Here is a 21,965-nt window from a genome sequence, read left to right on the forward strand (position 1 = left end):
TGTCATTTTTTCCCCACAAATCTTTGCAAAATCAAGATTTTTTTTTTTTCACAACATTTTCATATTAGCAGGTTATTTCTCACACACAGCATATGCATACCACAAATTACACCCCAAAACACATTCTGCTATTCCTCCCGAGTATGGCGATACCACATGTGTGAGAGTTTTACACAGCGTGGCCACATACAGAGGCCCAACATGCAGGGAGCACCATCAGGCATTCTGGAGCACCCAGGCCAATTCTGACATTTCTCTCCTACGTGTAAAAATCATAATTTATTCGCTAGAAAATTATATAGAAACCCAAAACATTATATATGCTTTTTTTAGCAAAGACCCTAGAGAATACAATAGCGGTCATTACAACTTTTTATCTCGCACAGTATTTGCGCAGCAATTTTTCTAACGCACTTAAAAAAAACAGTTGTGTGCTTAAAAAAAACAAAACAGTAAAGTTAGCCCAATGTTTTTGCATAATATGAAAGATGAAGTTACGCCAAGTAAATAGATACCTAACATGTCACCCTTCAAAATTGCACATGCTTGTGGAACGGCGCCAAACTTCGCTACTTAAAAATACCCATAGGCGACGCTTTAAATATTTTTACTGGTTACATGTTTGGAGTTTTCCGGAGGAGGTCTAGGGCCAAAATGATTGCTCTCGCTCGAACGATCGCAGCGATACCTCACATGTGTAGCTTGAACACCGTTTTCATATGTCGGCGGGATTGACGTTTGCGTTCGCTTCTGCATGCGAGCACACGGGGACGGGGGTACTTTTTTTGTAAAATTCTTTTTATTGAAATTTTTCAACATGACAGACAAACACAAACAAGAGAGTGTCACGGCACAACACCATGTCTCTCGCGACCAACATGGTCGTATCATTGGCATCTTACCTAACATAGGTAGCTACCTTCAAAGGAATACATAACTCCCAACCCCTAACCCCCCCCCTCCCTCCCTTAGCCCCGTAACTCAGTCCACCACCACCTCCGATATCAGTGTCTGGAGAATTGAAGATCGGGTACATGTTTCCTGGCGGTAAATACAGTTAATGGCAGATATACATCACCCAACTCATTGTTCATTAACTATTGACTATACGCCCCGACCCGCACCCCCCCCCGCCACGGATTGGTCTGGAGGGGTGCCGCACTGCCCACCCCCCCATCTTCTCGGAAGTGTGCCCCCTTGTTTCTCATGTACAGTAGTTAAATCAAACGTGAGGCTCTCCGCTCATCCCTCCCTCTTAACCAGCAGTGGCATCTGCATCAAACCAGGCCCGCCAGACCTTATTAAACTTCTTCTTGCATCCCCTTGAGAGATAGGTCGCCTTGTAGAAGGGCATCATCGAGTTCACCAAGCTCTTCCAAAACGCTATACCCGGTGGAGCAGGTGATTTCCACATGGCCTTCCTCCCATAGAATAGTAATATATTCAGCAAGGTTCTCTGGGCCCTGGATGGGACCACGTCCTCCGGGGACGGGGGTACTTTAAAAATAAATAAATACATTTATTGTTTATTTTACTTTATTTATTTTAGTTTGACACTTTTTCCCCCCAAAAATACAATTTTTTTATCACTTTTATTCCTATTATAAGGAATGTAAACATCCCTTGAAATAGGAATATAGCAGCGGAGAGCGGAGAAGGTGGAAGAAGACCCCCCGGAGAGTGGAGAAGACCCCCCCGGAGAGCGGAAAAGCCCCCTGGAGAGCGGAAGAGAACCAGACGGCGGTGAAGACCAACACCCCCCCCCCGAAGAAGAAGGCCCCCCCTTGTAAAAGAGCTAAAGAAAAGAGGGGGGCCCCCGGAGCTGACTAATAACCGGCCGGGCAGCGTGCTTTGGAAAGGGGTCTGGTATGGATTGTGGGGGGACCCCCACGCCGGTTTTTCGGCGCAGGGTGGTTCTCCTTACAACCCATACCAGACCTAAGGGCCCGGTATGCCCCTGGGGGGGAACCCATGCCGGCTTTTTATTTAAAATTTGGCGTGGAGTTCCCCCTCAGGATTCATACCAAATGCTGCGGCTAGAATTGGTGGGAATCCAAGTCGGATCCCCGTCGCTTCTATGACGGCTTTGTCTCCATCGCGGCAAGCCGGTTCGGCGCTGGCTCCCGCGATGAGGCTCGTAGGTGGTCAATCTCGCCGAGAAAGGGAGCGAGATTGACACAATATTGCGGTCACCCACTGTATTAACTAAATTTATGGACTTTTTTGTTGAATGCAATCCACGTTTTTCTATTATTTATTCACTATTAGCACATGAGGATTGTTAAATATGTTACTTATTTCAGTTATGCTTTTACTGGTTTATATATCTCTCACAAGTTTTAGCGTGACTTTTTTATTTTCCAAACTTTCTTTAAGTGCCTTCTTATTGTGCATTTTGAAACAGCCACACCACGTGTTTTCAGAGAGTCCTGTATTTCACCTGAAGTTATTTGTGTTTTTTTTTTTTTGCATCCCGAACAATTTTCCTGGCAGTTGTGGCTGAAATTTTAGTTGGTCTACCTGACCGTGGTTTGGTTTCAACAGAACCCCTAATTTTCCCCTTTTTTATAAGAGTTTGAACACTGCTGATTGGCATTCTCGATTCTTTGGATATCTTTTTATATGTTTTTCCTGTTTTATACAGTTCAACTACCTTTTCCCGCAGATCCTTTGACAATTATTTTGCTTTCCCCATGACTCAGAATCCAGAAACGTCAGTGCAGCACTGGATGAAAGATGCAAAGGTCTGTCAAGAGTCCTGAAACTCATTGACCTTTTATACACACACACTAATTACAAGCAAACAGATGACAGGCGAGGATGGTTACCTTTTAACAGACATTCAAACCCCTTTGTGTTAACTTGTGTGCATGTTATCAGGCCAAAATCACCAGGGTATGTAAACTTTTGATCAGGGTCATTTGGGTAGTTTCTGTTGTGATTATAATTGAAAAAGAGTAAGCACAGTTGAGTAATAATATATGGCTTCAGCCAAACACTAACCGTGAGTGAAAGAAAAGTTTTTGTGTGTTCGTTCATATTCTCTGAAAAATGGCCAGGATATCATCAATTCTGCCAGGGTATGTAAACTTATGAGCACAACTGTAAGTAAAAATGGTAAACATCAAAATCAAAAATGTATCCCCCCCCGTGAGCACATCAAATGTTCTGTATGACAAGCCTGTGAAAAAGATGGCCAGGGGTCTCTGGTGCAGCTCAGGGTGTCCAACAAAAAAGAAAAGAGGGGGATGGGAAAACTCTTATTCTGTGGTATTTCCAAAAAATATAAATTGCTTCAGAAAGGTAAAAGCCATGGGGAGTAGTTCCACAGTACAAGGAAGAAAGATAAAAATTGAAAAAGTATTCAAATGCCTTGAAATTTTCCACATTTTGTCATGTTGCAGCCAAAAACATAAATGTATTTTATTGGGATTTTATGTGATAGACCAACACAAAGTGCCACATAATTGTGAAGTAGAAGGAAAATGATAAATGGTTTTCATTTTTTTTTTTACAAATATCTGAAAAGTGTGGCGTGTATTTGTATTCAGCCCCCCTGAGTCGCTACTTTTTCAGAACCACCTTTCGCTGCAATTATAGCTGCAAGTCTTTTTAGGGAAGTGTCTCTACCAGCTTTGCACATCTAGAGAGTGACATTTTTGCCCATTATTCTGTGCAAAATAGATTAAGCTCTATCAGATTGGATATAGAGTGTCTGTGAGCAACAATTTTCAAGTCTTGCCGCAGATTCTTAATTGGATTTAGGTCTGGACTTTGAATGTTCAAATCTTGGGATTTTTTTTTTTAAATCTAACCCTGCTTTAAACTTCTCCACAAATGTATCCCTGACCTGTCTGATGGCCTTCATGATGCTGTTCGTTCACTAAGGTTCTCTAACAAACCTCCTGAGGGCTTCACTGAACAACTGTATTTACACTGAGATTAAATTACACACAGGTGGACTCTTATTAGGTGACTTCTGAAGGCAATTGGTTTCACTAGATTTTGGTTAGGGGTAAAGGGGGTGGGAATACAAAGGTACGCCACACTTTTCAGATTTTTATTTGTAAAAAAAAAATGAAAACTATTTTCCACTTTACAATTACGTGCCACTTTGCCACTTTCGTTAGTCTATCACATAAAATTCCAATAAAATACATTTACGTTTTTGGTTGTAACATGACACAATGTGGAAAATTTCAAGGAGTATGAATACTTTTTTAAGGCACTGTAAATCTGTTGAGGCAGGGGTGCGAAACCTGCAACCTTCCAAGCACGCCAGTTAAAGCCTGTCTCCATCAAGTATCAGAGTAGTAGCTCTCTATGACTCAGGAACTCCCACCCTGGCTTCTCTGTGGGGTTCTTATGCCGCGTACACGCGATCGTTTTTCGGGTTGTAAAAAATTACGTTTTTTAAGGCTCTAGAAAAAACTATTTCAACCCGATCATTAAAACGGCCTTGCCTACACACGATCGTGAAAAAAAAAATGCTCTAGCAAAGCGCGGTGACGTACAACGCTTACAACGGCACTATAAAGGGAAAGTTCCATGCGGATGGCGCCACCCTTGGGACTGTTTTTGCTGATTTTGTGTTAGTAAAATACGATTTGCGCTTTTCTGTCTGTTACTGTGTGATGAATGTGCCATCTCCATTACGAACGCTAGTTTTACCAGAAGAGCGCTCCCGTCTCATAACGTGCTTCTGAGCATGCACAGATTTTTCACGTCAATAAAGCCCACACACAACCATTTTTGACAACCTTAAAATCGACATTGTTAAAAACGTTGTGAAAAAATAGAGCATGTTCGATTTTTTTTTTTGGCCATTTTTTAGAACCCGAAAAATGCTCTGAAGCCCACACACGATCGTTTTTAATGACATAAAAAAAAACTTAATTTTTTACAAACCGGAAAACGATTGTGTGTATGCGGCATTAGGTGGGTATAGGGAATCAGAAAGTGCAAGAAAAGGAGTCTGTAAAAAAAAAAGCCTGTCAGTGGCCCGATCGGCAGGGGTGCCCAGAGTGGTTTGTCTAAGAATGGGTAAAGCGTTGTCTGATTTACATCGAATTTCTTTTTTTCACCAAATAACATTTTGTGACCTTAAATTGCCACTTCCTCATAAAATTGTCAGTTTCTACAAACTGCACATTGGAATCTCATGTATTGGAAACACATTCCATTAAAGATTTATGCCGCGTACACACGATCGGTCCATCCGATGAAAACGATCTGATGGATTTTTCCATCAGTTAACCGATTAAGCTGACTGATGGTCAGTCGTGCCTACACACCATCAGTTAAAAAAAACGATTGTGTCAGAACGCGGTGACGTAAAACACAACGTGCTGAAACAAAAACAAGTTCAATGCTTCCAAGCATGCGTCGACTTGATTCTGAGCATGCATGGATTTTTAACCATGTTTCAAATTTAAAACAAGATTGAATTTTTTTAACCGTTAAATAATATAAATAACCGATGGGGCCTACACATGATCAGTTTGGTCTGATGATAACGGTCCATCAGACCGTTCTCATCGGTTTGAGCGATCGTGTGTACGCGGCATTAGCATTTCCTTTTATTATCATCTTTTGAGGTACCGTAAGGTTAAAGACCATAAATCAGCTGAAATGTAGCCACCAGTTACATGGTGGCTCCCTTGTTAGGGAGTGAGTAAAACAATAACAGTGATATGTGATAATAAATAGTGTATAACACCAAAAAAATAGTCCATATAAATAGGGCAGATAAACTGCTAAAGAGGAGAAACAAAAAAAAAAAATATGTGCATATTGAAAAAACAAACAAAGCGTCCGTCAATCTGTATGCCCAAATCAATAAATAAGTGGTCTGATCCCCAGCGTGTCTGGTCTCTCAGAACTCTCACCTCATATATACAGCATCATCGAGGGTTTCTATGTTAGGTGTCAGATTAATCCCTAGGTATTTTAGGGTTTTATGTTCCCATTTATAGGTGCAATTTCGTTGGGATATATTTAACTGTTCAGGGGTCAGAGTTGGATTAAGTGCCTCTGATTTATTGTGGTGTATTTTAAAGTTAGAGATGTAACTAAATATCTTGAAGATCTTGTTTAGATTGGGACTGGAGATATGTGGCTGAGTAAGGAAATACAATAAGTCATCTTCGAACGCCGCAGTTTTATATTCTCTTTTGTTTACCTGGAAGCTGTGGATCGCATTCTCTAGATTGATTGATCTAATTAGGGGTTCAAGGGTCAATATAAAAAGTAGGGGAGATAGGGGACACCCCTGTCTAGTCCCTTTTATGTATGTTTATTGGTTTGGAGAATGTGTTGTTTGTTTTCATTTTTGCTTGGGAGGGTTTAGGTAAAAAGCTTGTATCCAACTTGGCATGCTATTCCCCAGTCCAATTTATGAGTAAGTTAAGAACATATATTCCCATGATACTCATTCAAAAGCCTTTTCGGTGTTTGTAGAGAGCAAGAAGCCTTTGATCTTTGAGTTCTTGTCATGGAAAATTAGATTAAGTGTTATGGTTATGTTGTCCCTGGCTACTCTTCATGGCATTAAGCCTACTTGTTCTGGACCTATGATTTTAGAGAGCAGGGGTCTCATTCTATTTTTCCAGGATTTTTGCTAGTAACTTCAGGTTCACGTTAAGTAGAGAAATGGGCATGAAGTTAGAGCATTTTGTGTGGTCCTTGTCCAGTTTTGGGATCACTGTGATGTAAGCCATTAAAAAGAAGTGCAAGTCATTTTTATTTTTCGCAAAGTACATAAATGCCTTCAGGAGGTGCTTGGATAAAAGCTGGGTGTAAATTTTGTAATATTGGGATGTGAATCCATCAGGGCCTGGGCTTTTTCCAACTTTTAAATCTTTGATTTCAGTATGTATTTCATTTATGGTAATAGGTTCTTCTTGTTGCTTTATTTCTTCTTTTTTAAGGGAAGGAAGTTTTTTCGTCCAAGAATTTTTGGATAGTTTTTTGCATTGTGTTTGGAAGGTTGGTTGGGTTTTTTTTTTGTTGTGGTAGTAGATTGTATAGTTTTGTGTAATGTTGCTGCTATCTTTTTCAGAGTTATTTTCCAGTGTCCCTTCTGTGTTTTTAATAGCGTGTATATAGCTCGAGGCTTTGGCATTTTTAAGGGCTTTGGCGAGAAAATTTCCGCTTTTGTAGCCGTGCTCATAGAAGATGCTTTTCTTAAAGAAAAGCGATCCTTTGATTTTCCGGTCTAGTATTTGTGTTCTACATTGAGTGAGTTATTTTTCAGTTTTGGTGGTTAGAGATTGTTTATGTTGTATTTCTAGTCTGGCAATTCTGGTGGATAGTGTTGTGATTACTTTTTTTTTTCGTTCTTTTTTTCCGTCTGGCATCCCACTTTATTAAATCTCCTCTGATGACGCTTTTGTGTGCTTCACAAATGTTTAAGGGATTTGTTTCTGTGTTTAAGTTATTCTTAAAGTAGTTTTTGATAGAGTTTTGGAAAACTGTTTGAATTATTTGGTCCGTTTAGAGTGCTGCATTTAGTCTCCAGTTAAAAGTTGTAGAATGTGGTGACAGAGATTTCAGACTTAAAGGGTCTCTAAAGGATTATTTTTTTTAGCTAAATAGCTTCCTTTACCTTACTGCAGTCCTGGTTTCATGTCCTCATTGTTCGTTTTTGCTCTGATGTTGCTGTAATTCTGCTCTGTTCTGGACACTTCCTGGTTGTCTGTTTCCTTTGGACCACAGTACTGGGAGCTTCTAGTTTCGTTTTTAAACCCTCACTTCTCTATGGCTCTATACAGCACAAAGGGAGCATAACATGCAAAAACGAAACTGAAACTAAAGGTACATTATATGATTGTTTTTTATCTATTTTTAATCGTTTTTAAAAGGAATCAGTTAACTATTATGACTCTATACCCTGTAAACAGTCATTTGAGCAAAAAAAATGTTTTCCTTTACAACTCCTTTAAGCAAGGCTCCACTGCCTGTTTTCCTTTAGTGAGGATGGCGGCGCCAGGACCTGCCACGATCGAGGGATCGGCCTCGGGGGCCGACATCGAGGGCGCCTAGGACAGGTAAGTGTCCTTATTAAAAGTCAGCAGCTACAGTGTTTGTAGCTGCTGACTTTTGAAAAAGAATCGCGGCTGGAACACCACTTTAATGAGATGGGTGCATGGTCTGAAACTGAGATTATCCCTATTTTGGCTTTGGCAATGCTTGTAGAGTCTCTTTGGGTTATGAATATTAAGTCTATTCTTGAGTATCTCTTGTGGGGTGATGAGTAAAAGGTGTAGTCTTTGTCCAGTGGGTGTCTACTAAAGTTAGGGATTGTCAGAGTTTTTTTTATACGTTTTAGTATTTTGTATGTTACATGTGTTTGCCCTGTAGATGTGTTATGTTGTGGATTTAGTGGTATGTTAAAATCTCTGCCTAATATGGTGCAACCTAAGGCAAACCATTTCAGTTCATCGATCATTTTTTGGCAGAAAGTGTTATGTGCATTGTTTGGAAAATAGACATTAGCTAGTGTAATGGGGTTTCCATTCCAAGTACTTTAAAAAAAATTATGTAGCGACCTTCTGTAACCACTAGCTCTTGGTGTAGATCAAAGAAAGTGTTTTTGCTTAGTAGGATTGTGACACCCTTAGTTTTTGCTATGGGGTTGGTGGCATGAAAGGCTTTTGTGAAGTAGTTATTCGTAAGTTGTGGGACGTTTTGTACTTTAAAATGTGTTTCTTGAAGGAAAACTATTTGCTGATTTGTTTTTTCGAGTTCGTTCAGAATTGTGGTTCTCTTTTATCAGTTTATCTGCTTTTCCTCCACTCGCACTGACAGACGCGAGTAGAGGAGAGACGATCGGCTGCTCTCCTGACAGGGGGGGGGTTTCTGCACTTAATATAAGTGCAGACCCCCTGAGGGTGCCCACCCTGTGTGCCCACCCATGACTACCAGGGTTGCCAATCAGCGCCCATTAGAGGTGCCAATCAGTGCCCATCAGTAATGCCTGCCAGTGCCTTCTCATCAGTGCTGCCTATCATAGCCAACTATCAGTGCCACCTAGCAGTGCCCATCAGTGCCGCCTATCAATGCCCATTAGTGCTGCATATCGGTGTCACCTATCGGTGCTGCCTATCAGTGCCCATTAGTGCCACCTCATCAGTGCCCTTTAGTGCCACCTCATCAGTGCCCATCAGTGCAGCCTCATCAGTGAAGGAGAAAATTTACTTATTTACATAATTTTATAACAAAGAGCAATAAAAAATAAAAAAAGCAATATAAAAAAAAAAAAAAACAGCGGTGATCAAATACCACCAAAAGAAAGCTCTATTTGTGGGAACAAAATGATAAAAATGTTGTTTGGGTACAATGTTGCATGACCACACAATTGTCATTTACAATGAGACAGCTCTGAAAGCAAAAAATTGGCCTTGGCAGGAAGTGAGGAAAGTTCTGGAGTGGTTAAGCTTCACTGCTGTCATTCTGATTCTAACTTCACTACCCCAGTGAGGCATTGACTGAGTTGGGTTTAAAGTGCACCTGTACAAAATTATTTACATGATTTGAACAAGCAGTAAATTAACTTTATAACAAGACATCAATCATCTACAGTATGTATCTGTAGGCATTGTGAAGAAATGTAATTCTTAGTTCACAACACAGACTTTAAAAAAAAAAAAAATCTGTGACACAGAATCTTCACAGGCTGCCAGGTGTCTAATGGAAACAATTAGCAGGTGTTTCAATGGTGTTCGAAAATGACTAAGGCCCGGTTCACACTGATGCGACATTCGCTCTGACTTTGGAGTACTTGTCGCATCAGAAGTCGGTTCCCATTCTGTGCAATTGAACCATTCTAGTCGGTACAAATTGAGTTGCTCTGACTTAAAAAAAAAGAGGTTCCTGCACTACTTTTGGTCCGACTTTGGTATGACGGCTGCACAAAACAACGTACCTGTATATTGTGGCTTCTTCTGGGTCTGGGACGTGCACTACCGGGGACCCGCTCCCGCTGTGATTGAACACTGATCGTTGACAGAAGAGGCAGAACGCCGATCTGCATATGTAAACAAGGTAGACCACTGTTCTCTCAGAGAGGAAAATGGAAATTTTGTGTTTCTGCTAAGAAAACATGGGTCTTTCTCTTCCTCCAGTTGCACCATAACCTACACAGTTATAAAGCACTCCCTAGGAGCACACTTAATCCTTTGATTGCCCCTGATGTTGACCCCTTCCCTGCCAGTGTCATTGATACTGTGAGAGTGCATTTTTTTAACACTAATCACTGTATTAGTATCACTGGTCTTCAAAAAGTGTCACTTTGTGTCTAATTTGTATGCCGCAATGTCCCAGTCTGGCTAAAAATTGCTGATCGCCACCATTACTATGATTTTTATTTTATTTTATTGGATATGTTTTATAGCAGAAAGAAAGAAAGAAATATTGTTCGTTTTTTTTTCAAAATTGTCAGTCTTTTTCCTTTAATAAATAAAAGCCACAGAGGTGATCAAATACTTTCAAAAGAAAGCTCTATTTGTCGGAAAAAAAAGGACAGAAATGTTGTTTGGGCACAAGTTGCATAAATGAGCTGAAGTGGTTAAAGTAGCACAATGCTGAATAGCAAAAAAATGATCTGATCTTGAGGGGGGTAAATCCTTCCAGGGGTTAGGTGGTTAAGAAGGAACAGCTTTGCATTAAAGACAGCTAGAGGGGTCAGGGGTAGCTTGTTAAAACATTTTTTAGTGCTTGAGAATATGTAAACAGTTTAATGTCCATAGTCTGGGCACAGGCACACTTGAAGTACAGTATATCCGACATGGTAAGATTTAAAGAAATAAATCAAATATGTATACTGATAGAGGGCGGGGTAAGATGAAATTAGGGCTGATCAAGCTGCTAAATAATGAGAATATTGTTGGCTTACAAACACACCTGCTTTTCCAGCGACCTAAAGTCTTTCACCAGTGTGGAATTCAACAGTTCAGCTAGGAGCTTGCTAGATGTTCCAAAAATAGAAAGAACAGGCATACCTGCCTTGTACCCCTGTATAATAGGCATGTTTCTGATCTGCATTGTCAAGTTTGATTTAGTCTCTTTATCAAGCAAGCCTGATGAAGATACCTGTGCATTCTCAAAAAGCTTGCAGTATTACTCCTCTTTATCATTAAAACATATCTCTAGATTTTTTTGGATTGGGTAAAAACTAACATTTTACAACCCATGGCTGCTATCATTAGAAGTGACAGCTATTATTTGGTTAGTCTGAAAAGCTACCACTAGAGGGCCCTAGTAATTTGCTTCATAATGAAGTGTGCTTATTTTGTTGCATATCAATTTTTTCATTTGTTTGTTTATTGTATGTTTATTGTGCTCCTTACTGTAATTTTTCTGAATAAGTCTTTACCTCTCAAAAATCTTTCAGTATATTGTCCCTGTGACAATCCGACACAAATACACTTTTTAAGCCAGAACAATCAGTTTTAAAACATTTTATATTTAATGGCTTATTTTGACTGCTTTACACTGTACTTTTACAGGTTTAATGGAAAAAAGTGTGCATAGCAGGAATTCTGTAAACCTATATCTCTGTTTTATGGCCATAGATTTGTAAACCTTTTTATGGAAATGATAGAAACCCCCTGTTGACAATATCACCCAAGTACATTACTGCAGCTACTCAGGCACACAAAGGTTTATGTTACACATTGTATACAACTACTGTATATCCTCATAATCGCTAAGTGGTTTTAGATGTGACAGAGACAAATTATGATCTTACTAGTGAATTGGTTCTAGATCATCCTTTATGTAGTCATCCGATTGATTGACCCTTATTGTATTCCGAAACCAAGCCTCATAAATCATTAGGTTGTCTATGACCACAGGTTCAGTCTGCTACATCACAACACCCAGTAAATTTTTATATATATATATATATATATATATATAATTTATTTATTTTTTTAACGGTACACCTCGGGCAAAAAAACTTTATACATACAATACTGAACCTATATGTTAAAAGTTAAATTTTTTTTCCTCTTTAGGTTTTATACAATTGCACTTTATCCCAGATAGTTATAATAAAAGATTATCTCTCTTTTCTTTTCTAATAAACTTTAACCACTTGAATGACAATTACTCAGTCATGCAACAATGTACCCATATGACATTTTTGTCCTTTTTTTCACACAAATAGAGATTTCTTTTGGTGGTATTTGATCACCACTGGGTTTTTTATTTTTTGCGCTATAAATGAAAAAAAAAAAACGAACATCTTGTAAAAGAAATGCATTTTATTTTGTTTCAATTATACAATTTTGCAAATTAGTAGTTTTTCTTTCAAAATTTTGGCCAAAATTTATACTGCTACATATCTTTTGTAAAAATAACCATAATAAGTGTATATTATTTGGTCTTTGTGAAAGTTGTAGAGTCTATAAAGCTATGGTGCCAATCACTGAAAATTGATTGCACCTGATGTACTGACAGCCTAATCTAATTTCTTGAGACACTAGTAAGCCAGGAAAGTACAAATGCCCCCTTTTTGGAAAGTGGACGTTCCAAGGTATTTGGTATGAGGCATGGTGAGTTTTTCAAAGTTGTCATTTTTTCCACAATTCTTTTTTCACAAAATTGTCATAACAAGTTATTTCTCACACACAGCATATGCATAACACCCTAAATTATATTCTACTACTCCTCCTGAGTATGGTGATACCACATGTGAGACTTTTATACAGCCTGGCCACATACAGAGGCCCAACGTGCAGGAAGCACCGTCGGGCGTTCTAGTGACATAAATTACACATTTAATGTCTTGACTACCTGTTAAATTTTTGAAGGCACTGGAGCACCAGGACAATGGAAACACCCAATAATGGCCCCATTTTTTAAAGCAAACACCAACGTATAATCTATTAAGCATAATGAGTCTTTGGAAAATGTATTTTTTTTCCACAAGTTTTTGAAAAATGTGGAAAGAAAATGGAAAACGCTTTTTTTTTTTTATACACAAAGTTGTCCATGTGTAAGATATTTCTAACACATAGCATGTACGTAGCAAAAATCACCCAAAAATATATTCTTCTACTCCTGAGTATGGCGTGAGACTTTTCCACAGCCTGGCCACATACAAAGGCCCAACATGCAGGGAGCACCATCAGGTGTTCTAGGAGCATAAATTACACATCTAATTTGACTACCTACTACACTTTTGTGAGACACTCATGGGCATTGTAGTGGCATGGATGTGGCAGAGATGAGCACTGATGTGGCATGAATGTGGCAGGGCTGAGCTATGGATGTGGCAGGGCTGAGCCATGGATGGGCACAGCTGAGGCTAGATGAGCCATGGATGAGCATTGCTGGGCATGGTAATGGCTGGGCATGGTAATCATGACTGGAGCATGGATGATCATACCTGGAGCATGGATGGGCAGAGATCAGCGCTGTGGGCACTTTAGATCCAGCCCACAGCGCTGCTGCACCCGACTCCCTTCTCTCCTCGCACACTGTACCTATCAGTGTGAGGGAAGGAGCTGAACTAGACATGCTCCGGTCTGTTTACAACTGTTCGTTCCGTCACTGGACGGGGCAATCACTTGGTAAAGTGCCGCTGTCATTGGCCCTTTACCCCGTTCCATTACGTGCCGGATCTGGAGGACCTGGTGGTCAGACAGTCCCAGGTGCGCGTCCCGGGGGGGGGGGTCATAGTATCCCCTCCCAAAGTTATCCGACCACGCTGTAGCAGTCATTTGGCTATGGCTCGGTCAGCAACTGGTTAAATTAAAAAGAAAACCGTGAAATCTTTTTTGTGTATTTTTTTTTTTTTAAATAATTCAGAAAATATTTTTTAAACGGATAACTCTTTAAAGGTAAATACTTTCCATTTCCCCTTCCTTTTCAAAGGTAAATACTTGATGCACTATGTTACATGCAGTATTTAGATTGTATGGAGAGGTGCTTGTAATCAGCAAGTGTGCTCTTCCTCGCCTAGGAAGATTCTTAAAGGATAAGTTCACCTTTTGACAAAAAAAAGGGGATTTTTAATACAGCTTACCTGTAAAATCCTTTTCTTGGAGTACATCACGGGACACAGAGCGGCATATTCATTACTATGTGGGTTATATGGAGTACCTTCAGGTGATGGACACTGGCAATCTTAAACAGGAAGTCCCCTCCCTATATAACCCCCTCCCATAGGAGGAGTACCTCAGTTTTGTAGCAAGCAGTATGCCACCCAAAATGTTCCCCATAAGAGGGGTGGGAGCTCTGTGTCCCGTGATGTACTCCAAGAAAAGGATTTTACAGGTAAGCTGTATTAAAAATCCCCTTTTCTTTTCCGTACATCACGGGACACAGAGCGGCATATTCATTACTATGTGGGATGTCCGAAAGCAATGCTTCCAATGAGGGGAGGGAGACATCTCAGCCAGGAGATTTAATTCAGAAAGTATTCTTTAAATCATAATAAATCCAAATTAAATCCAACAAAAAATAATTATTCTGATTAATTTAATTAATTCATTAATTAACCAAGGGTGCCCAGAATCCTGAGGATCTCAAATCGCAGCCTGCAGCACTGCCTGTCCAAAGGCTGCATCGGCCCTTCTTCTCACGTCCAATTGGTAAAATTTTGTGAACGTGTGGACCGATGACCAGGTTGCCGCCTTGCAAACCTGAGCCATAGAGATCTGGTGGTGTGCTGCCCAGGAGGCGCTCATGGCCCTAGTAGAATGGGCCTTAACTGATAAAGGAGGGGGCAACCCCTTCAAGCCGTAGGCCTGACCGATTACCTGCTTAATCCATCTAGAGATGGTAGCTTTAGCTGCCGCCTGACCTCTCTTGGGCCCTTCCGGCAGAATGAACAATGTATCCGTCTCTCAAATCTCTTCTGTAGCCTTGAGATAGGCCTTCATGGCCCTGACAATATCCAAGGTGTGCAGCAACCCTTCCTTTCTAGAAGTGGGCTTTGGAAAAAAGGATGGTAGGACCAAATCCTGGTTCAAGTGAAAACTGGACACCACCTTAGGCAGAAAAGACGGATGTGGACGGAGAACCACCCTGTCTTTATGCAGAATGAGGTATGGTTCTTTACAAGACAAGGCTGCCAGCTCTGAAACTCTTCTAGCGGAAGCCATAGCGACCAAAAATACCAACTTCCGAGTCAGTAATACCAACGGGACCTCTGCCAGAGGCTCAAATGGCTGCTTTTGCAGCGCTGACAACACAAGATTCAAATCCCACGGACAAACCGGAGACTTGATGGGGGGATTAATGCGTAAGACCCCCTGTAAAAAGGTTTTAACCAACGAGTGCGTGGCTAACGGCCTCTGAAACCATACTGATGAGGCAGAAATCTGTCCTTTAATAGTACTTAAGGCCAAATCCTTATCTACCCCTATCTGGAGGAAACGCAATACCCTGTCAACAGTGTATTTGCGTGGAAGCCATCTCTGGGACTCACACCAGCTTACGTAGGCCCTCCAGACCCTGTAATAAATTACTCTGGAGACTGGTTTTCTAGCCTTAATCAGAGTAGAAATAACTTGGCTAGATAGGCCCCTACCCCTGAGGATCAGGGATTCAGCCGCCAAGCCGTCAAATTTAGATGCCGTAAGGCAGGGTGGAGTATCGGGCCTTGAGAGAGTAGGTTTGGCCGAAGTGGAAGGGTCCATGGTTCTCCCACTGACATTCTCACGATTAGTGAGTACCACGACCTCCGGGGCCATGCTGGGGCTATCAGAATGACTGGTCTGTTCTCCACCCTGATCCTGCGCAGCAGGCGGGGCAGCATCTGTAACGGGGGAAGGCGTACAGCAGACTGAACGGATGCCAAGGGCAAACCAACGCATCGGTTCCACAGGCCAGAGGGTCCCTTGATCGGGATATGAACTTGCTCAGTTTCCTGTTGAACCTTGACGCCATGATGTCCACGTCCACACGCCCCCATTTCTGGCAGATCTCCTGAAAGACTTGGGGATGGAGGGACCACTCCCCTGACACCAGCTGCTGGCGACTTAAGAAGTCCGCCTGTAAATTGTCCACCCCTGGGTTAAAAATCGCCGAGATGCATGGTACATGCGACTCTGCCCACAGGAAAATTAAGCTCACTTCCCTTTGGGCGGCTCGACTTTTCGTGCCCCCTTGGTGATTTATATATGCCACCGCCGTGGCATTGTCGGACTGCACTCTCACTGGAAACCCCTGAAGTTTGGACGTCCAGGCTTTTAAGGCTAAGCGTGCCGCCCTGATCTCCAGGACATTGATTGGCAGCCCTCTTTCCGACTCTGCCCAAACCCCCTGCTGGATTTGCCCATCCAAGACCGCTCCCCAGCCCTTCAGGCTGGCATCTGTGGTTACCAACTTCCAGATGATGGGACTGAATGATTTTCCCTTTAGGAGGTTCCGAGGCTTTAGCCACCAGTAGAGACTTTGCCGGACCCTTGATGGAAGGATCAACGGAAGATCCAGGAGTTGTGGATCTTTGTTCCATGCTGACAGGATGGTTGTCTGCAGGATTCGAGTGTGTGCCTGAGCGTATGGCACCGCCTCGAAGGTGACCACCATTTTTCCCAGTAATCTCATGCACAATCGGATAGTTGACTCCCTTTTGCTTAGCACCAACTGGATCAATTTTTTGATCCCTTTGAACTTCTCTAAAGGGAGAAACACTCTTTGCTGCTCCGTGTCTAGCAGCATGCCGAGGTATTCCAATCGTTTTGTGGGCTGTAAAGCCGACTTTTCTTGGTTTAAAACCCAACCGAATACCTTGAGGCACTGAACTGAAAGGGCTACCGCTCGACCCAGGCCCGAAGCAGAGTGATCTATGATCAGGAGGTCGTCCAAATAGGCCAGGATCAAGATTCCCTGGGTCCTTAAATTGGCTAAGATGGGGGCCAGGACCTTCGTAAACACACGGGGGGCTGTAGCCAACCCGAAAGGGAGAGCCACAAATTGATAGTGGCGCCCTGCGATTGCAAAGCGTAGGAATTTTTGATGCCCCTGAAAAATTGGAACATGAAGATACGCGTCTCTTATGTCTATCGAGGCCAAAAAATCGTTCTGCTGCAAGGCTGCGGCGGCAGACCGTATGGATTCCATCCGAAAGGACCGAATCCTCAGGTAAGAGTTTAGAATCTTTAGATCCAGGATAGGCCTTACATCGCCGTTGGGTTTTGGCACGATAAACAGATTGGAGTAAAAGCCTAGCTTGTGCTCCTGAACTGGTACCTCTACGATTACCCCTTGGTTTAGAAGACGATCCAAGGCTGTTAGCAAGGCAGCCTTCCTTTCCGGATCGCTTGGAATTCTTGATTCCTGAAAATGCGGAGGGGGAAACTCCCGAAATTCTATTTTGTAGCCAGCCGCCACCAAGGAAAGAACCCATTTGTCGGGGATCTTGGCTTCCCAAACTTTTGCAAAGAATCGAAGCCTGCCCCCCACCCGATTGAGTGGGGGCGCCCCTTCATAAAGCTGACTTTGGAGCAGGTTTAACTGGCTTGCGGGCCCATGGTCGCTTGCCACCCGCGGCCTGTCCCTGCGACTTATTACCAAAGTTTGACCGTGCGGGAGGCCGTCGATACTGCCTGGGGGCCGAGGGCCCTGGGGCTGGGGATTGCTGCCGCTTAAACGCCGGACCTCGAAATCTCTTTTTGACCGGTAAAAGAGTACTCTTGCCACTTGATATTGTCTGTATGTACTTATCCAGATCTTCCCCAAAAAGCCTTCCTCCGTGGAAGGGAAAACCCGCCAACAGCTTTTTACACGGAGTCTCTGCCGACCAATTCTTTAGCCACAGGAGCCTTCGCATATGTACCAAGAATAGCGACAGACGGGAAGCTTGTTGGATGGAGTCCTTTATGGCATCCATGCGAAACACAGAGCCCTGGGGAGGTCGGCCAGATCCTGTGCTTGCTGAGCCGGGAGCTCTCTTAACATCTGCTTAGTCTGGTCTTTTAACGCCTGACAAACGCCAATTGCAGCCACGGCCGGTTGCACAACTGCCCCTGCTGTAGAAAAGAATGCTTTCAAAAGGGTTTCCAACCGCTTATCAACCAGATCCTTGAACATCTGTATGTTCTCTACTGGGCAAGTTAAAGATTTGTTCACGCAGGAGACCGCCGCATCCACAGCGGGAAGCACCCATTTCTTTGAAAAACTTTCCTCCATGGGGTACAAAACAGAAAACCTTTTAGGAGGCACAAAAATTTTATCGGGCCGGGCCCAATCTTGAAAGATCAGGTCTTCCAACAAAGGGTGAACCGGAAACACTGCGTTACTTAATGGTGCTTTTAAGGAGCCCAAAGAAGACACGGCAGGAATCTGAGGCCCTGGCGAGGGCAGCTTAAAAGCTGAGCGGACCATGTCCATTAAAGACTGTACCCACAGATTCTCTGCTTGAGAAACCGAAAAAGGTTCCTCAATAGTGGACTCCTCAATGTCTGAACCTTCTAGGATCTGCTCCGTTTGGTCCTCCTGGGATTCTAACTCCTCTGGGGAGAGAATCTCAGCATCAGAGGACACCAACTTAGGGGACGAAGATCTAGTCCGCTTTTTGCCTGCAAGAGAATTAGTAAGCAAAGTTGTCAGTCTCTGTTCTAACCCCTGCAGGGAGACAGATAACATATCCTGCGTGACAAAAACTGGGTCGGGCAGAATGGGGCCAGCCACAGCACCCACCACACCTAATGGCTCCTCAAAGGCGGCATCTTCTAGCTTTTTAGGAGAGGACAGAACCGGCATAGTCTGATTAAGATCCTCAGAGCTAGAGGGGGAACCCTTCTGTTTCTTTGCATTTTTAGCACTTTTAGTCCCCGAACCTTTAGGGCCCATGATACAATACCGAGGCACTCCGCTAATAACAACTGACTGTTGTAGCAAGGAGAACAAAAATAAGTAGCTTAAGGCAGGAAACCTTATAAGCCAATGGGAAGGTAGTGCACACCTTTCCCCTGAAAGAAAACTTTTTTTTTTTTTTTTTTTTTTTTCGTTTTGTCTTTGTTTTCCTTTTTTTTTTTTTAAATATTAAAATTTTTGCACTTTAAAGGGACTGTGTGAATGCCAGACTGCTGCCAAAAGACCTTTGGCTTAATAGAGAAAATCAGGGGAACAACTCCTATCTTCTCCCTTTAGTCAGTGAGGAGCTTAGCTCCAGACCTAAACAGGTCTCTTTTACCGCCACTAGGTGTCACCCTGCTCCGCTCTGTGTCCTGCTCTGTGTCCCTCCAGTCAGCCGACGAATCCCACACTGACCGGAGGACAGAGCTGCTCAAGATAACAGCGAGGGGGGAACGCCCCTCTCTCCCCGCCGACGTCGCGACGCTCCCCGCCCCCTCCGCGCGCATCTATATCATGCGCGCGCGCGTCCCAGAGGGGAAGCCATGAGGAGAGGAGCAGCACGCCGGCGGCGCAAGAGGACCCAGAGCTGCAGGGGAAAATACGCACCTAATACAGGTAAGTCCCTGGCCTTAAAGCCGAGAGATAACGGGGGGTGGGCTTGCCCTGCTTGTCCTAGAACCAGGCAAAGAGCCTCTACCCCCAAAACCATGCGGGACAGCCAACCAGCAAACACAGTCCGTGGGGGTGGGGGGGTATACTAGTAAATGGGAGGTGACCATCCTGTCTAGCAGACATAGTGGTAATAGTTGCCCATGCAGAGCATCCCAGGCTAACCCAACTAGTCTTCCCCCTGAGGGACCTGCCGACGAACCAAGTTCCGCAGGCCCCCCTCTTACCTGCTCCACGCTGCAGGGTATTGCAAAAAGCAAGAGGCCCAATCTTCCCCCATCTCCGTGGGTTCTGTACTAGACCTTCAGGGACCCGGGTCCTGCTGGAACACCACTGCCCTGGACCTATACAGCATCCTGGCAACAGTGCCTTTTGGACTTTTAGAAAGCTCAAAGTTCTGGGCCCAGGATCCAGCCCCTTAAGAAGAGGCATTATAGGCGAAACCCCACGACTTGGGGCCCGGGTACTGTCCACTTTGGCTCTGAGGCACTTTGGACAGATCCGGTATAGTCTGCCTAGTCTCAAGGACCTGGAGGCAAACTTCTTTGTGACCAACACCTAAGACACTGGCGAAAAAACTGAGGTACTCCTCCTATGGGAGGGGGTTATATAGGGAGGGGACTTCCTGTTTAAGATTGCCAGTGTCCATCACCTGAAGGTACTCCATATAACCCACATAGTAATGAATATGCCGCTCTGTGTCCCGTGATGTACGGAAAAGAAATAATAAATGCATGTTTTTTTTTGCATGTTAAAAAAATGTGCCTTTATTATTTTTTGTTGCAGGAGCCTGTAAAGCATTGCACCAGTGATCAGCAGACCGGTGACTCCATTCAGGTCTCCAGGAGATCTGTCAGTGTATCTGTCTGCTCGTACCTCTTACGAGCAAGCCAGCCGTTACATGTTAACAGGAAGTATCAATGAACTACCACAGTGCTCATAGCGCCATGGTAGTTCATTGAGAACTACAAGCTGATGCTAAGGCTGTTGGGACTTGTAGTTTTCCATTTACCTAACACTGTGTGAAAGGACTAGACCCTGATCCCCCCACTAGCTGTCAAAGTGGGGGGAAGTTGGGGCCGGTCCTTTCATTACATGTTACACCCTGAATGTAGGTGTAACATGGTATGAAGGGGGAATCCTGCAGATACCCAATTACCCCGATTTCTAACTGGGCAAAGCTTCAGCACTTTTTTAGAGCTGGTTTTAGAGCTGTTAAGCATGAAACGCATAGCAGGTTTCTTTTTCCTTTGTACTTGTTTCAAGACTTGCCATTTATATAGAAATTCAACATTTAGGTGGAGTGCCTCCATCTGTTATAATGCTTATACTTTCTCCACAATGAGCTAGATGTGCACCCATCATGGGTGTAGGCAAGTGTGGACTGACTTGGAGTGATATTTTATGCATTATCTGCATAAAATATATTCCCCGCTACCTAATCTACTCACCCCTATCCCTAAACACTTACCTGACTGAGTAACCAATTCAGTGCTGTATCGGCTGCAACACTACTCTATTTCCTGATCTCACAGGAGACACCGAGAACAGCCAGAGCTCTAGGGTCCTGCTGCTGTGAGTCAAACTCCTGCAAAGCATGTCTATGGATGCACACAGCCTGACTCGGGAGTGTGCTCTTAGAAACTGGCCTGCTAAGGGGGCATTTGGAGAAATAGGGAGTGGAAAGCGCTGGCAGGAGACTGAAAATTAATAGGGAAGGAGGACTGCTCTATGCAACATTGTTGCACAGAGCGAAGTATAACAAAATAACCTGTACTAGTTCTTTAATCATAGCATTTCTGCCCTTCTCAATAGCCACCTTATTAAATTTTTTTGCCTTACTGTTATTAACAATATATTTTGGGCAGCAAAAATCCATCCAGTATTCTTTTTTATGCCTCAAAAATGTAAGAAATATGGTGTAGTGATGCCTTATTAATTAAGAGTGTTACAATAAGGAAATACTGCACAGGAATTAAAATGTCTCATTCTTCGTGGGTTTTTAATTGCGTTGCAGTTTGAGAACTTTTACATCTGCTTTTATAAATGTTTATAAAAATGTTTTTGTTAAGTTAAGCCAATAATTGTTTTAGGGTTTGTGTCCCTTTTAATAAAAGATTATTGACAAATGGAAACTTGGATGCAGTCCTAGTGCTGCAATTATTAATAAGGCATTAAACGTATTTTGTGAAACCTATATAAACAAAATAAATCTAGATTTAATTTGTCAATTGGCATGCGATGTAGTGATGAATGGAGCACACTCCTGATGGTGTAGAAGGATGCTCCACTGGGGCGAATACCAAGGCCATTATTGTTTATTATACACAGAAATGACATTGAGGATGGAGCCCACTTTGTATAGACAGTCTCAGGGAAGATAATGGCTCATTACAACGACAAATGGGAACACTTAGCAGGTACCTTCCAACTGGTGGTGACCTGAAATCAATTTCACTTACTACAAACTCTGTAGCTTGAAA

The 21,965-nt window shown here is 42.8% G+C and overlaps 1 protein-coding gene across 2 annotated transcripts in view; it reads left to right on the top strand.

The window, feature by feature from the left end:
* The window catches only part of AGTPBP1 (ATP/GTP binding carboxypeptidase 1), a 234,627-nt gene that overhangs the window by 174,140 nt on the left and 38,522 nt on the right, over positions 1-21,965 (top strand). The gene's annotated exons all lie outside the window — the stretch shown is intronic.

Source organism: Rana temporaria, chromosome 1, assembly GCF_905171775.1.
Source record: "Rana temporaria chromosome 1, aRanTem1.1, whole genome shotgun sequence".
Lineage (NCBI taxonomy): Eukaryota > Metazoa > Chordata > Amphibia > Anura > Ranidae > Rana > Rana temporaria.